Consider the following 18,064-nt stretch of genomic DNA (forward strand, 5'->3'; position numbering starts at 1 on the left):
TCTTATTTTTTTAATTTACATTTTAGTCAGTGATGTACATAAAGGCAGAAAAATGAATATGGATAACTAATACTTCATGTTTGTATGCAGTATTTTATCGTGGGGGGGGGGGGTTGAGAGGGGTTCTTTATATTCCATCCTGTCCTCTTAGCTGCTACATTAGGACATGCTTTAAAATGGATTCACTGTTGTTGTGCAAAAAGGCACATGCACAACATTAAAATAAAGTGTATGGCAGAAAATTACCTTTATACTACCAAATCATATGTCAGCATTTATAGTCTTCAGTTTAAAACGTGCTTATTTGCTGTAGCAGACAGCTGCTTTAGGCAAACAGTCAGAATAACCCAGGAAATCTAAGATAGTGCTAACTCTGCCTCCTCTGTCAAGTGTAACAAATGGCTTGAGAAATGCATTTTGTGAAAGAATAAATCAAAGGTTTGATTTAAGATGGATACAAAATGAAGAATATTGTAAGCCTTTTCAGCACCCTCACAGTGTGCCATTTCAACCCCTCATAATCTAGCTTTGAATATTATTTCAATGTCTTGAGTGAAAACCAAATCATTCTTGTTTGGGATTTGAATTCTACCTCATCTTGTTAATGCAGAGCTGAATAATTTAGCGTGGTAAGCAAGGGTCTGCGAGCCTCTCATATTTCAAAACACTGCTGATATGCCTTTGCTGTTAGTTCGTGTGTGTGCAACAGACCTTGAATGACAGTAACTCTATCTGCTGTCATATGCCTACAATAAACAAATCATGTCACTCCGGTTATTTCCTGCTGCACTCACTACATGAAAGAATCTGAGAAAACAAAATGTTGTCATTTAAATTAGGTTTTATATCAATGTCAGTGTAAAATGAGGTTGCTTGCAACATATTGCTGACCTGTATTTCACACAGTGCTGTATACTTTACAGATTGCTGCATTGTGCATGTATGTTTTTGTATGGGATGAACAGTTTCCGTTACTTTGAACCTAGTTCTATAACTGCCATCTGCCGTCACTCCTATCTGTCTTTCTGCAGTTCATATTTGTTTATGTTAAGGAGCAATAAAGAACTACTAAAATGGTTACTTATCATCTGATTTACACAGGCACTGCTCATAGGTGCAGGAATCAATGGCTAATAAATACTTGACTGGTCCAGTTTGCTTATTTATTTTCTCTAACTGCTCTAAAAGGCACAATGCATATTTTTTAATTCATCCCCTCATTTATATTGCTAAGCTCACCTTACCAATCCCATATACTTTTAAACAACTTCACTAGACTTTTTGCTACAGTCCCCACTAGGAATTCTGTTTCTTACACCAGCTACATTCCCATAATAAAAATGCAGCCTCCTGACGTGCTGGCTCTTTTCTAAGCATTTTCTTTCTGAAAGATATTACCCATCTATATCCTGTTGTGACTCTGACATATTGGAAGGTTGCCAGTGCATTTCTTATTTGTCTTCTCCATCAGGGTATGAAAGCAGAAGTCTCTTATCCTCTTGTCACATGAATTTTGATGCCCTGAATCTATGAGTGAATGCATAGTTTCCTTTTTTTCTTTGAACTGTTACACCTCCCTTCCTTTAAGAGGTACAGCTTACAGGCTCAAAACTGAAGAGCTAATAAGTCACCTACTATTGTGTGTTCTTTGCATTGGTTACATTAAGAAAGGGATGCAGAAGATGAGGTCCCCTACCCCCTGGATGAGGGTTATAGAATCTTGCCCCCTGGATAAAATAATGTTATGTTTAGAAGGTTTTCACTGGCTCAAATTAACATAAGCAGGTTTTTAATTCAATGGATTCAGTTAAATATATAATAATTTAGAAATTATATTTTGATATATTCCTATGCAATAGATTTAATTTGATTTTAAAAGGTCTGGATTAGGTAACTGCAAATTTCCTCTGAAAATGTAAATGTGTTGACATGCTTAGACTTTTTAGCCACGTGTTTGTTCTTCCTGTACTGGCTGCTATTACAAATGTACTGATTTAAGGTAAACACAGAATTTGCTTTATAATATGATGTAGTAGTTAGTCTTTTAGTGTTTCAAAAGGTACTGTAACTACGAAAAACTTTATCATAGAATGCCAACATATATATATATATATATATATATATATATATATATATTTTTTTTTTGCAGGATCTAGGTGATAGTTTTTAGGTTCACCCTCCATGCTGTCAATCACCCAATACCTCCTTTGCTCACAGCATTACCCACTATGATCATTCACTGCCATCTTCCACATTTCTCACATTTCTGATAATGAAACTAAAGCTAAAACCATCAGGGTTTAAATTAAGTTCCATTCAATGTGCCTCAGACTAGCAGCATAGAAAAATAACCAAACACCTCACTGGTATTTTTAACCTTTCAGTCACAACTGGCGCAGTTTCTGCTCTTATTAAACATGCCATAGTAATCCCACTCCTGACTGCCCCCCACTCACCTTGAAAAATATTGACCAATATAATATAGCTGTCCAATTACAAAAATATTGAAATAATTAATATATGAGCAATTATTTAAACACGCAAGTAGCTATGGCCTTCTATATGATAAACAGCTTTGTTTCCACAACTCATTTTGCACACTGACTGTGCTTTTTACTGCCATTGACTCTGTTTACAAGAATGTGAATGAAGGGCTTTTTACTACTGTCTAGTTGTTATCATGAACAGAGGTTTTAAGCTGTTAGTCATATGAACTACAACAAATAAACTTCAGGGGTAATACAACAGCATAAGTCCAAAGCTACTTGACAAAGAACAAACACAGGAGTCCCCCAAGTCTCTGTATTAGATCCCCTATTCTTTTGTGTCTTTGTCAATGATCATCCACTTGAACTCCCACACCTCAGCAATGTCATTCATGCTGATAATTATCTTATCGAGTCTAGCAAAGCACATTCTGACTTGCAGTCTATTGTAAAACAAACTCATGGACCTCTGTAGATCGTCACTTCATAATAAACTCTTAATCAATCCCAAGAAAATGGAAGAAGGTAAGCTGTTTTTGTTGGTTTTCACTACAAATATCAGGTGTTTTCAATAGATTTCTGGATTGCACTGAGTATCTAGGCATCTTTCATGGAGATCCTCTCTTCTACCTGCTTAAACTTCCTTTCTTACCACAGTACCTTCAGTTGTCTATTTTTGATGTCCCATGTCTTGGCACATTGCAAGTTTTTATTTACAACCTTACTCCCTTCTGGATCGGGTGTTTTGACAATTCTTATGATTAGATTCTCAAGTTAACCACTTCCTTTTTTGAGGTTGCACACTACTTCTCATCCAGTGTCTTGTAACATGCCACTGTACCTCAGACAGATGCCAGTAAGCCATAGTCCACCAATAGCTTGGAGCATTTGTTTGGTTACAAGCATGTGGCTCGAGTGACCAGACTGGAACACCTCAGCATCTGTAAAATAATTTAAACACCAGGGATGTGTGAAGCATCTGACAAAATAGTGTATGAACAAGCAAAAACTTCAAAAAACAGTGTCTTATAAATCCACACTTTCATAGTTTAAATTGCATAAAGGTCAGAAATCCATCACAATGTAGACTCCACATTTCAGGAATAACCATTGGTGCCAAAACAAATATCTATTGCATTCTTAAATAATGCAAGAGAGCTACTCTAAAACACAATGCCAGTTTATTCTACAATCTAACTATACTTTGAGAAATGTTCTTAATGTAGTTTTGCATTTCGGAATTTGGAAGGTATAATTTCTTACTCTTGATGCCATACAAGATTACAACAGCTGAATATTTAATGAAAATTGGATCTCTTCATGGCATGCTAAACACAGTCTATCACAAAACCAATGATAGCTTATAAAAGATGTTTTCCATGCACCCTTGTTAGGAAAAAGTCCTTTTACTCAAGTATTCTTTTTGTAAACTTTTTTGAACACTTTCTGCTCTCCATACACAACCCCTTTTTTTTCTCCATTTTTGCACATGGGTTTGGGGTGTCACTTCAACAGTGATAATCAGCTAGAGCCAAGGTTTACAGCACCAGGTGAACTAGCCCTACCATGGTAGTTCTTCCACACCACACACGCACACTCACACTCACATGCACATTCACACCTATAGTCAGTTTAGAGTTTCCAGTCCACTTACTGCATGTCTTTGGAATGTGGGAGGAAACTGGAGCACCTAGAGGGAACCCACACCAACACAGGGAGGACATGCAGACTCTGCACAGAAGACACCCCAACCAAGATTCAAACCGGGGAACATCTTGCTGTGAGGCAACAACACTATCCGTTGTGCCACCCAACAAAATAAAGACTTGTGTTCAATTATTGTGCAAACATAAGCTGCATATAGTTTTTCCAGAACTGTTACGGATCTAGAATTAACATTTTTTAGTAATAGATCCACAGCATGTCTTGCGCATTTAAAGATGATTTTTATATGGATAAATCAACTGTAATGCTCCAAAAATAATAAACCCAAATGTTTATACAGAATATTCTGAATAATTTATTTAAATACAATCAGTTTTACATATGCTGGGCACTGGTCTTTTAAAACGTGACTTGTCACAATCCATTGTGAATTTCTGTTACATATTTCCAGCATTTATTTAGTTGACATTAGAATTGTAACAAATAATCTGCATGAATGTGTATAGTAAGAAGACATGAAATATATTAGTTTATGATTTATAGTTCTCAAAGATTCATATTGGAAACTATATTGTCACTTTTAATTGCTATGTGTAATACAGACAGCATCATTTTCTTTCATTTGATTTAATTGTTTGTGTGTATAATATATTATGATGTTTAGGCACTGTACAAAGGGGAAAGAGTCAATGTATTTTCTTATACTTTTCCCATCACATAAATCAAAGGTGTAAAATTAAAGTTATTCTCCAGGGAATAGCCATTTTAAGGAATGCTCATATATTAAGACTGTTGTAGTGGTAGAACTCCCCCCCCGCACACACACACTTTATGCAGATTTAGAAATTTCTGACATGAGTGACGATGTACGCAAATCTATTATATCCTGCACAAAGTAAACTTGATTGACAGGTTGGTTGCTTAAAGTAATGGATTTGCACATATTCCATATGAATATTCATTAACTTTATTAGCTAATGAATATTCATAAAGTTATTCTCCAGGTTGGCTGAAATGCTGCCTTTTCAATGATTTGACTTTCCTGTCTATGAAGTTACCTTACTTTGAATCCAGTATCTAACAACATCCAGCTATATCAAACTTCAGCAGTGATTAAATGTTTTTACGTACAAAGCATCAGTAAGGATATATCACCTAAGACATACCAATCAGCTATTTTTCTCTTTTCTTGGTAAAATTTTTGAGTTTATGGGAAATCACTTAGGATTATAGTTGGGCAAAAATGCCAGATAAGAGTTTCATGCTTTTTTGTTCAGAGCATTTATTTTTACAGCAGCTGATGTCAGAAATGGTTTTGTTTTTCATGAATGCTCTTTACCTGTTTGTGTGTGTCAAGTGATTTACATAGGTGATCATTAAATATGCAAGAAATAGCAATAGGGACATCCATAAATTACATTTTTGGTGTTGTTTTCTACTGCACATTTGGAAGGGATAGAGATCTACACGGTTGCCATTGGGGTTAGTATGTTGTCTGAAATGGGTCTCTTGTGAGTGAGTTTACTATTTCAGTTTAAGTTGTATACATCATAAGTTCTCATTGGTGCTTCAAGACCTGCATTTCATCTGGGTAACCATTTTACATCTACTGAACTAAGTGCAAGTCCAAAGACATCTCTCTGTGGGATCAAACATACTGGAATTTGTAGTGCCCAGTATGGCATTGTTATAATTCAAAATGCTAGTGCTGTTTTATTTAAGATATTCCCCTCTTCCTAGCCTGCAGTGGAACAAGGTGTTTGACTACTCTGTGAAGTAGCAATGACTGAGTCAGACTGTATAGTTGTTGCAGCAGTGCTATACCATAAGCTGGTGGCAAAAACAAAACAACTTGGTGCACTGCATTCGGGCTTATGTTTGCAGTCAGTAAGTGGATTTGAATTTGAAGACATGTCCAGTGCAGTATGTTGTCACTTTTATAGACACAGTCTGATAAAAACTTCCTGTGGTGCTAACAAAGTAAGGGGGTATTCAGAAAGAGTAGCTCTATATTACTAATTGTGTTGTGTGATGGGCTGCATTAGTGCTCCAGAGCCTACCTAGTGATTCAGAGACATGCAAAAGCTGCATGGAGCCAAAACTTGAGGAGTCCTTTGCATGTCTCTGTACTGGGCACTTAACACAGATGGAACTACTGGTTTTCCTAGCAACCATTTGGAATGCTGTTGCATCGACACACACATTCTGGTACCCATACACACATCCACACACACACCTGGGGGTCTTACATGTAAAAGTACATTAATATAGAAACAGTCATTTACCTACAAACACACACAGCCTCATGTCTTACCTGTTGTGGCATTAATTGCTCTGCTCTTTCTGTAGAAAGCAAGTGAACACTGAAAAATAACAAGTTTAGTCCCACTTCTCTGCTCTGAAACAGTGCAGTAGAGCTTGTTTTTGAATTACCCTACCCTGCTACATCAATCAGAGTAAGGCACTGGGGCAGAGCATATGTGTAATTTATCTAGGCTGTGCTCCTGGACTGCCACATTTATGTGCAGTGTTATCTGGTGGACCTCTGTAACTCTTACTAGCCTTAGACTTCTAAGTAATAAAGTGCCACAGTCATCTTTGAATCAACCACTCACGGGGCACTGGGCAGCCCTGCAAGGTTACGTTGTGTTGTATGTGTTTCTGAATAATCCTCAAATATGAGTACAAGGCATAGTTGCCTTCACGTTTACAATAATTGCTGCAAGTATTTGCAAAGTTCTGACTCTACTCCATACTTTGCCGTACTTCCTTCATTCCTTTTTTTTTCCCTTCTCGTTACTAGAATCTGTACCTTTGGCTCACACAGTGTATTGTACATTGATTTGTGAGCCTGCCAATATAGCTGTCTCAGGGAACTGTACTTAGTCTGCAGTTTTTTCTCTGCAGCTTATTTAAGCATGAATATGTACGCAACATAAATCCATGCAAATACTATATATGTAGTGTAATAGATGATGTCACTCTTTGCACATAATTTCCATTTTTCTCGAATACTGAAAGCTGTTCTTGAAAACAGAATATATTATTCCTGTTGGCTTCTTCATTTCTTACCTTCTAATAGTGATGGCATAATCCGTACCTGAATGTAGAATGGCTATTCCATGGACAGGAAATTTTGATGCTACATACTGAAATATAGTAGTGGAATATGATTGAGTGAGAAAATTCCTGCATATGGTTTTATTAAAACTAGGGGATAATACACAAGAAAAAAAATCAAACCAATGCAAATTTCCACATTTTTGTAAGATTTACTTGTTTGTTCCAATAGTACTCGCCCAGCTCTTAAGAATAAGGTCAATATTTTTAGTGCTACATTGAATTACTTGGTTCTCACCTCAGTAAATGTCCTACCTCATCCATACTTTAACCTTTAACAGCTCATGTTGCTTTCATTTGCAGTTTACAAATCACATCCCCATAGATTATTATTATTAAGTTTGTTTGAGTGCATAACTCTCCACAGCCATCCTTGCCTCATAACTAGGTCATCTGTATATGATCTTCCTATTTGTAGTAATATAAAAAGATCTTAGTTCTGATTTAATTTGTGGTACTGGTTTCATTTTAAGTTGCACTTATGGGCTTTTTTCTCAGTTTTCTCATCCTGTACATTAGAAGCAGAACTGGAAGGCATCCAAGTACAGTTTTAGCACTCTGCTAGTATACGCTAGCATCTAGAAGGGATTCCACAAGGACACCAGACTTATTAGCCTAATGCTGCAGAGAAACTCTAATGGAGTCAGCAGAGTGTGGCAAGACACAGTGCTATATCTTGTGTGAGCAACATATTTAATCATACTGTATAGCTCTGCAGTTTTCTTCCATCTATTCAAATAAATTGTGAGATCACACTGACAAACCGAGGCTCTGTTTTAAAGAATAATTGATGCATAACCTGTAATTTTATTAACAGTGGAAAAAATGTAACTGACTTTTCTAACAACCCTGATCACTTATCTTGTGTTTGTTTAATTTGCATACGTGGATACCCATTTGTGAGGTGGTACTAAAACAACTTGGAACAGGATATGTCAGTGTTAAGGCTACGTTTTGTACTTTCCTTGACTCTTGATAAACTATTTGAATATATTGGCATGCAATAATATATTATGCTGCAGAATGTTTTGTGATAGGCTGAGAGTGTTAAAATATTAATGTTAAAGGAAGGAAAAAACAATATGCATCATCCGGTACTGGTTAACATAATATTACCTGCCCTCCTCAGTAGGGAAGATGGGCTGACTGCTTTCTATAAAAATGAGTGATAGATGGATAGATGCTAGGAGGCTGTAGCAGAGGTGACTGCAATGTTGGCAATGCACACGTGAATTGTATCGATGCCCTTACTCTACTGTGGGAAGGATGTAGGGGTGGGCCAAATACATAAACACATACAGGATGACTGCCTACTTTAGTCTGACTTTCAACATTATGGGAAAGTGGCTGTGGCCAGCATGGCAAGGGCGCTGCATCAGTTGTAAGATGAAAGGGGGTGTATAGCTGGAGTGGGGGTGGAGTAAACATGAAATAAAATTCCAGGGTTAATACTTTGGACCAAGAATCTAGATTATGTGAATCAAAAACATTTCTGCATTATAATTCAGTCTCACTCATACTGAAATTGATATCTATGGAGTGACTGTTAAAATAAGTGCCTTTGTGCTTCTTGAAACTTGTAAAGAAATGTGGCTTATTGAGAAATAAAGATATACATCTCAGTCATGTGGCCATTTCTTTTACTACATCATCACTCAAAGTATTTGCAAGCATCTAACTCGTTTCAGCATAAAAATGACATAAAATATCAGTCAGCTAAACACACCGAGTATCTTTTTTTTCTTCTGATCCAGGTGACCTGATCTTTGTTTTAATACTACAAAGAACTCTGTGTGTAATAATATTTGCACTGCCCTGACTTATGCCTTCTACTTTCTGTTGCAACTACCATCCTGTTAAGACTAAGACTCGAGATAAATATGACTTCATGGTAGAAACTGCAGTACTGTTAGTCCTGTTGCCATTTATTTTACATAATATTGTTAATTCCATTAGCAAAGATCATAATGCTGCTATTCTGACCAAGTTTATTATTTTTTTAAAAGTAGCTGCTGATTCTAAAGAGCAAATTGTAACAGAGCTATGTTTAATGAAGTAAGATAATTATGCCCTAAAGGATTAACAAATAAGTTTCAGCATACATCTTTGATTGCATAATTCTTCAGTTTGTGAATTAAAGTTTTTATAATAAGTGCTGTTGTGCTTGTATTTATTAATGCTATTAAAAACAAGTAGAGCCAACAGCTAAACGTGTCTGTAAGAATCAAGATAAATCCAGCAGAAAATAGAGAACACGAACGTCCAAAGCAGGTAGTTGATTGCAATAGTATAGCTTTTGAGTAAAACTCTCAGTACTAAATAAAATCACTACACTTGAAACAATATATATATATATATACATATATATATATATATATATATATATATATATATATATATATATATATATATATATATATATATATATATATATACATACATACATTGCCAGCCAATCACAAAACAGACGGCCTCTTGTTTTACTTGTGTGTTCTGCAAGTATATTAATACTGACAGTGAATTTATTCACCTGATTTTAAAACCTAAGTCTGCCTTTAGAACATTTGCAATGTGTACGAGCGAAAACTTTATATATTTAGCGAACTGTGAGGCATGTTCATGTTTTTATATAGGTAAAACTAACTGTAAATTAAAGGAAAGAATCGGTTCACATCTTTCAGAACTTCGCAGAAAGGTGGATACTAATGCCTTGTATTGTCATATTAGGGATAAGGGGATTGACCATGCATTTAAGTTTAGGGTTATCCAAAAAATATATGTGAATCCTAGAGGGTGCGACATTATAAATGCAGATGAAAGGTCCAAGTACAGATGGATAAATTATTTTAGGGCAGATCCCTATCCAGGCCTTAATAAGATGAAGTTCTGTTTTATTTGAAATGTACATAATGTTTGTTTTATTTGTATATATATATATATATATATATATATATATATATATATATATATATATATATATTGCAGTTGCTTTAAATGCACATGTTTTTAGAAGTATTTTAAGGTGATAATTGTTTGTATTATGTGATTGGCTGGCAATGTATATATATATATATATATATATATATATATATATATATATATATATAAGATATTTTAAGTGTAGTGGTTTTATTAGTAGTGAGAAAGAGTTTTACTCAAAAGCTTTACTGTTGCAATCAATTACCTGTTTTGGACGTTCGTGTTCTGTATTTTCTGCTGTATTTATTAATGCTCTTCACAGGCTTCTTATTAATAAAGTCATCTGTTTCCTGTGATTTTGTTTGGGAATTTATTGTGTATTTGCTGTTTTATATTTGTAACAGGTCTTGGCATGAACATTTGGTATCTGTGTTTCCTGCCACCTTAGACGTAATTGCAGATAATTGCTTAATATGCATTTCTGGATGTCTAGTATTGGCATTTGCTGCATCCTGTTCCCCGGGGGGGGGGGGGGGGTAAATTTCCAGCTCAACCCAAACGTACTACATACTTGTATTTGTTTTCTTGAAAAAAAATAAATAAACAAACAAGTTACCCTTGAACTCGTTCTGCAGTCTTTGCAAACAATATGAAACAGGGAAACAACCAGATGGAGCCTTGAAGATTCAACCATGGCCATCTGCTGAACTATAGACTCCTGCCTAGAACCTGTATTCCCTTTTAAGGGCAGCAACTTTGTGAAATTTCATTGGCTATCCCATCGTGGAAATAGTGTTGGTTTTAGCCTCTTTCCTTTTAACAAAAGTCTAGTACTTGTGCGTTGTTTGATCATTTAGTCTTTAATAATAATCTCTGATTGTAAGACCTCCTAATACTATGAAAAAAGATAGACGGGGCATGGCCAAGGGGGTTTTAAGCTCTGCTTCATTTTAACATCTCTGACAGGATTTTTACTAAAAAAAAAACAAATAGAATGTTTCAACACTTTATAGATTTTTATCTGAGCTTCTGTTGAAAGATTTGCTGCAAAAAATAACACGTTTGGAACTCTTTTAACTGCTTTTTCCTGTCATGAAAAAAAGTAATTGTCTCAGAATGAGCCACTCTAAGCCCAGTGTACAGGACAGTACAATGAAAAAAGACATGCAGGCTGTACTAAGTAACATTAGTGAGCTATCTGAAAAGATAGATACATTAGAAAGCAAAATGGACGATTTTATAGAGGAATGTAAAAAAAAAAAAAGCAAGTAAAAGTGCTGAGTGAATCTCTTAAACAGTCATCACAAATCTTGAATATAGAAGATGCAATGTCTGGTTTTGATGGAAGATTACTTAAAAATGAGAGTCACTGAATTTCTTCCGAAACAAAACAACTTATTCCAGGGTAAAATAAAAGACTTCGAGAACAGGTCTAGAAGGAACAACATCAGGATTTACACAATTCCTGAAAAAGAAGAGGGACACTATATAAATTAATTTCTTAATACCTGGCTGCCTAAAACTTTGAACCTGCCTGAAGCTTTTTCCTTTAGCATTGAAAGGGCACATAGATCCCTTTCTAAAAACACACCATCACCAAGGTCAGTGATTGTAAGATTTTTCTCAAGTCAAGATAAGGATATAGTCTTAAAAGCTGCATGGACTAATTATCCATTTAAAATTAAAGGAAATACTATAAGATTTGACAATGCAGAAAAACAGAAGACATGGACGGGAATCTACCAACTTCTTTGTAGAGAAATGCAACGAGAGATGGTTGGTTAATAAGACAAAAACAGTAAAAAAACTGAAGGACAAATGAAAATCAATGCATTTCATGGTTATGAATTCTTATTAATTTAAATAAGTGCTTGAAACTTATGAATAGGTGCTGCATATTGTTTTTACAAGTTAAGTCATTTCTTTCTTTCCCTACATCAAATGGTGACTAGTTCCCTTTCTAAAATGTTAGTTTCATTCTTTTAGCTATATATGAAATTAAAGCCACTTATATTTACTTAGAGTTTAAAAGGTTAAAATATTCATATTATTAAAAGTTAATAATTGTTATTATGAAACTTATGTTAGGTGGCACACTTTGATATCCTGGTATAGTTGAGTAATGTATTATCAAATATAATACAAGATGCAACAAATAACACTAAAGAGGCATGTTAAGCTACATTCTGGGTTCTTATAATGGTCCTGTAGTGTGCTACTGATAGTATACTTGACATGCAATAGCACCCAGGAAAGACATGCTATGTTATAAACAAAGTATAAAAAATATAGCTTTTTACATGTATAAAAGTTTCTATTGGAATGATATCAAATAATTACAGTAATGTTCCCACTTTTACAAGTTAAACCTGGATCACACATAACTTGTCATTCTTTTAATTCAAGTTTATATGTGATGTCGCCTTTAAAAAGAGGACAGTCTGCTTTTTATTAAACATCTCATACAAATAGTGCCTGCTGAATCATTAAATGTTATTTCTTTGAGTGCAATGTATTTTTGGTGCTTGGGATACTTTGAGATGTTTTTGTTGGTTTGGAGTGGTTTCAAGGTGGCTTGGATTCACTTGTGAGTATTTGGGTGAATTGCAACTGATGGACTGCTCATTTTCAAGACCTTATTAAGAAAAACAACTTGAAACAACTTAGAGTCATGAGCACTTTAGTGATGTTGCAGGAATTCTAAAATTCTAAGAATAGGTTAGTTCTTCCTGTCTAAAAGTAAATAATCTTAATATTTTGAATCACATGCTAAGATGTTGAATACAAGTTAGATAATCAAAAGACATTGAACTGCATTCTAAACCACTGTCAGTTATTACATAGTTCTGAATGCTTGCTACTGATGTATACTTGATATGCAGTAGCACCCAGGAAAGTTGTACTATGCTATAAACAAAGTATAATAAATATAGTTTCTTACATATACAAAAGTTATTGGAATGTTATCAAATAACTAGAGTAACATTCACACTTTTTACAGGTTAAAACTGTCATTTTTTAATGCAAGTTTATGTGCTATGTCTCCTTTAAAAAAAGAGACAGTCTGCTTTAGATTAAACATCCCATACTGATAGTGCTTGCTGAATCATTGAGTGTTGTTTCTTTGGGCACAGTCGCTTTTTGGTGGTTGGGATACTTTGAGATTTTTTTTTGATGGTTTGGAGGAGCTTGAGGTATTGATGTGTGAAGTGGAGGTTGCTTGGATGCACTAGTGAATGTTTTTGTGTGAACTATAGCTGATAAACTGTTCATTTGCAAGCCCTTGTCATGAGGACCAGCTTGAAACAGCTTAATTAGAATCATGAGCATGTTTGTGAAGCTGTAGAAGTTCTAAAATTCTAAGAACTGTCCAGCTTACTTCTTCCTGCCTAAAACGAACTAATCATAATATTTTCTTTCCAATTCCTTTAAATTAAAAAAGGCACAAAACAAGGCTGTCCATTAGCACCTTTACTTTTTGCATTGGCTGTAGGACCCTTTGATAATAGTACTAGATCCAATAAGAGCATTAATGGTATCAAAATAAAGATTTTGAACAAAAGATTCAACTCATTGCTGATATTTTCTAAGAATAGAAAATATGGAAAATTCATTAGAACATATATTTAGTTCTACGCGTCAGTTTGACTAAATCTCAAACTTAAGCTTATAATAAAAGAAGTACAGCATTCATTTATAAAAAATAAATTCATGCAAAAATATTCTTACTTCAATTGGAATAGCAATCAAGTGAAATATCTTGGTATAACCATTATGTCTAATAGTAAAGGAATGATACAAACAATGCTGCCAATCATTTTTTTCTAGTAGGATCTACAGAAAACCTTGTTTCTCTAACAATTATTTACTTTGTGTGGAGTCTGCATGTCCTCCCCGCAGTCAAAAGACATGCGTAAATGGGCATCCCTTTGTTGAAGGTTGGGCATCGAGCTGGCACCTCGGCACCATAAAAATTTACTGCCAATCATTAGCGGACCAGAGTTCTGCTGTGGCGACCCCTAACTGGGAAAAGCTGAAAGAAGAACAAGAAAGTACAGTTGTGTACTCTTGCCATAAATGTAGATGTTCGAGTGTGTTCACTGTTGCAGTCATCACTGTAGGGTTCTTCCTGCCAGCAGCAGCCACCAATTGGCCAGAATCTCAAAGTCTGGATCGGGTGCCAGCTGAGGTCGCATTTATCCTGACGTCAATGCACCGGAAGGTATAAAGACCTCAGCTGACGCCATTTCCCCAGTTTTTCTTGCCCCAGATGTCAGGTGCCCAGAAAGAAAAGGCTAAAAAAGAAACCATGCCCAAAACCTCAGCAGCCAAAATACCTCATAACAGACAATACTCAAGGAAAAAACAAAAGAGGGGATAGGAGGGAGGGTAACCCGGACTGCAACAGTGAACACACTCGAACATCTACATTTATGGTAAGAGTACACAACTGTACTATGTCCTTCATGGTTCACTGTTGCAGTCATCACTGTAGGGTTGAGTCCCAAAGCTAAGAAAGGGTGGCTGGAGGAGAAACAGAGGGAGCGGTCACAAAACCTTGTAAAACCGCAGAAGCAAAACCTGCCCTGGATTTAGAATAGAGAGGGAGGTTGTAATGCTTAGAAAAAGTATGTACAGAACTCCAAGTAGCAGCTTCCAAAATATCCTTGGTAGGAACCCCACAAAGAAAAGCCGCTGAAGTAGCAGTAGCCCGGGTAGAATGAGTCCTAACATTAACAGGAACCGGATTGCCATGATAAGAGTAACAGAACTTGATGCAATGGGCAATCCACTTGCAAATAGTTTGCTTAGTAATTGCTTTCCCCTGAACAGTAGGAGCATAAGCGACAAACAACTGATCAGATTTCCGGAATATCTTGGTCCTGTCCAGGTATAGACGAAGCTGTCTGTGCATGTCTAGGGAGTGAAAAAGACTTTCTTCCTCACTTTGAGAATTAGGATAAAAGGTAGGCAAATGAATAGACTGATTGAAGGCCACTGCCGAAACCACCTTGGGCATAAATGTGGGATTAGTCCGTAGAGATACCCTGTCCTGATGAAAAATAAGGAAGGGTTCCACAGCCATGAGTGCTTGCAATTCCAAAATTCTTCTAGCAGAGGTAATAGCTAAAAGAAAAGCAGTTTTCCAAGACAAAAATTTTAAATCCGTGGAAGCTGCAGGTTCAAAAGGAGACAAAGTTAATTTCTCCAAAACATAGTTAAGATCCCAAGTGGAAACAGGAGCCCCTATAGGGGGCCGAATATTCTTAGCCCCTCTAAGAAATTGTTTAAGTAATGGATGAGAAAAAAATCGGAGGATCCGTATCGTAATGTGCAGAAATAGCAGAAGCATGAAGCTTAGACAAAAAAGATAGGCCCGTATGTAATAACTCTGTCAGATACTGTAAAATCAGAGGAATGTTCGGAACAGAAGAATCACCACCCTGGACTTGACTCCAGGAGCAAAATCCTTTCCATTTTCCTGCATAAGATTTTCTAGTGCTGGGCTGTCTAGCTTCAAGGATTACATCCAATACCTGTTTGGAAAGGGCAGAGGTGTTTACAGACCCTGGATCCACCAGGCAGCTAGATGCAGAGTCTCGACATGACTGTGCAGTATCCGGTCGTCCCGTTGAAATAGTAGATGAGGGATTTGAGGCAGAATCCAGGGAGGCTCCTGAACCAAGTTCATCAGAGTGGAATACCAGAATTGCCGAGGCCAATTGGGAGCCAGTAGAATCATGTGTGGTCTGTCCTGTTTTATCTTCAGAAGTACCCGAGGTAGAAGAGGAAAGGGAGGAAAAGCATATACTGAGAGGTGTTTCCAACTGAATGAGAGGGCATCCACCTTCCATGCTAGTTTGTGGTAGGTCCTTGTGCAGAATGTTGGAAGTTGATGATTCTGAGGGGATGCAAAGAGATCTATGTCCGGACATCCCCAAGCCTTTATAATCATCCTGAATATCTGAACATCCAACATCCATTCGTGTGGATATGAAATGCATCTGCTCAATGCATCTGCCAGAGTGTTGTCTTTCCCTGGCAGGAATTGTGCCTGTAAGTCAACACTGCAGGTCAGAGCAGTGTACCAGAGATTCATGGCTAATCTGCACAGGGGGTAAGAGTGAGAGCCCCCTTGCTTATCTGTCCGTATCAACAATTGTCCTGGTAGAAGAAGGTCCCTGAAGGCTATCAGGGCATTTTGTACAGCTAGCATCTCCTTCAAATTTATGTGCAGGTGCATTTGCTCCTTCGTCCAAACACCCTGAAGACATCTCCCATGCATGTGGGCTCTCCATGCATAATCTGAAGCATCCGTTGTCAGAACTTGGTTGGTCGGCGGAGGACAAAAAAGCTGCCCCTTGTTCTGTAGACAGGCTTCGGCCCACCAAAGAAACTCTCGCTGGAGACAAGGTAAAATCATGACCACTGTTTCCAAGCTGTGGTAATGCTGAGATCAGACACTCTTGGGGTACCACTGCAGTTTCTTCATATGCAGCCTTGCATATGGTATTAGCAGAATGCAGGAGGCCATGTAACCCAAAGTCTGCAGAATTTTTCTTGCAGTCAGCTGTTTCATTGAAGCCAGGTGTGAGAAAAAAGAAGCCAGTTGCACTTTTCTGTCTGCTGTCAAGGAAGCCATCTGGGTTGAAGTACTCAGAAGAGCACCCAGGAAAGTAATTTGTTGCGTGGGTACCAGGTTTGATTTCTTTAGATTCACTGTGAAACTGAGGCACTGAAGAAGATGCTGCACAAAGGCTAGATGCCGATGTAGAGTGTCTTTGTCATCTGCTTGAAGAAGACAGTCATCCAGATAAGGGTAAATTTGAATCCCCTTCTGTCTGCAAAACGCCATTACTGGTGCCAGGCACTTTGTAAAGACCCTGGGTGCAGTAGATAAGCCAAAGGGCAGCACAGAGAACTGGTAATGTTTTGAACCCGCTTTGAAATGCAGATACCTTCTGCACTCTTGCCTTATAGGAATATGCAGGTAAGCTTCTTTTAAGTCCAAAGTCACCATCCAAGTGTTCTTGTCCAACATAGGCAGCAGCTGCTGCAGAGTGAGCATCTTGAATTTTGGTATATCTAGGAAGGTGTTTAGTACAGAGAGGTCCAGGAGTGGTCTCCATGAATTTTCCTTCCTGGGAACCAGGAAAAGTCTGGAATGAAAACCTTGCCCTATTTCTAAATTTGGCACCAATTCTATGGCCCTCATAGCCAGGAGGGACTGAACCTGCTGTTGTGCCTCTGCCCACTGATGATTTGGCAGGTCTGGCCAACCGTTCGGTTTTGGCAAAGTGTGGAAATGAAATCTGTAACCTCTTGAGACTATGTCCAGAACCCATTTGTCCCGGGTTATGTGGTTCCAATTTTGATAAAAAAGAGAAATCCTTCCCCCCAAAGGAGCTTCCAGGAGAGGAGCCCCTGGAACCAGAAAGGGGGAATCATAAAGACTGTTTTCGGTAGGGTTGAGACTTATCTTCACCTCCCTTGAGAGAGGGGGCACTCCACTGCCTATTCCTAAAATGGGACTGTGACTGTCCCCTATCTCTGGAATGCCTGAATCTGCCTCTCTGAGACCTGTCCATGCCCGGAAAGGACCAAGGTTTAGTTGGCCAGTGTCTGCTAAATCAAGGAGGTTGCACCTGCAGAAAATCATTAACAGTCTGCATAGATTTGGCTTTGTCTTCCATTTTCTTCAATACCTCTTTGGATCCAAACAGAACATCGTGCTGCAAAGGGGCATCCAAAAGTTTGGCTTTAATCTGATCCAGCAAGCTTTGATCCCTTAACCAAGCATGTCTTCTAATAACAGCGCCAGTTGTTGCAGCCCTACAAGAAGCTTCCAAAGAATCAAAACCACAATGCAGGGT

Source organism: Protopterus annectens, chromosome 14.part0, assembly GCF_019279795.1.
Source record: "Protopterus annectens isolate FY-2018-M chromosome 14.part0, PAN1.0, whole genome shotgun sequence".
In the NCBI taxonomy this organism is placed as follows: domain Eukaryota; kingdom Metazoa; phylum Chordata; order Ceratodontiformes; family Protopteridae; genus Protopterus; species Protopterus annectens.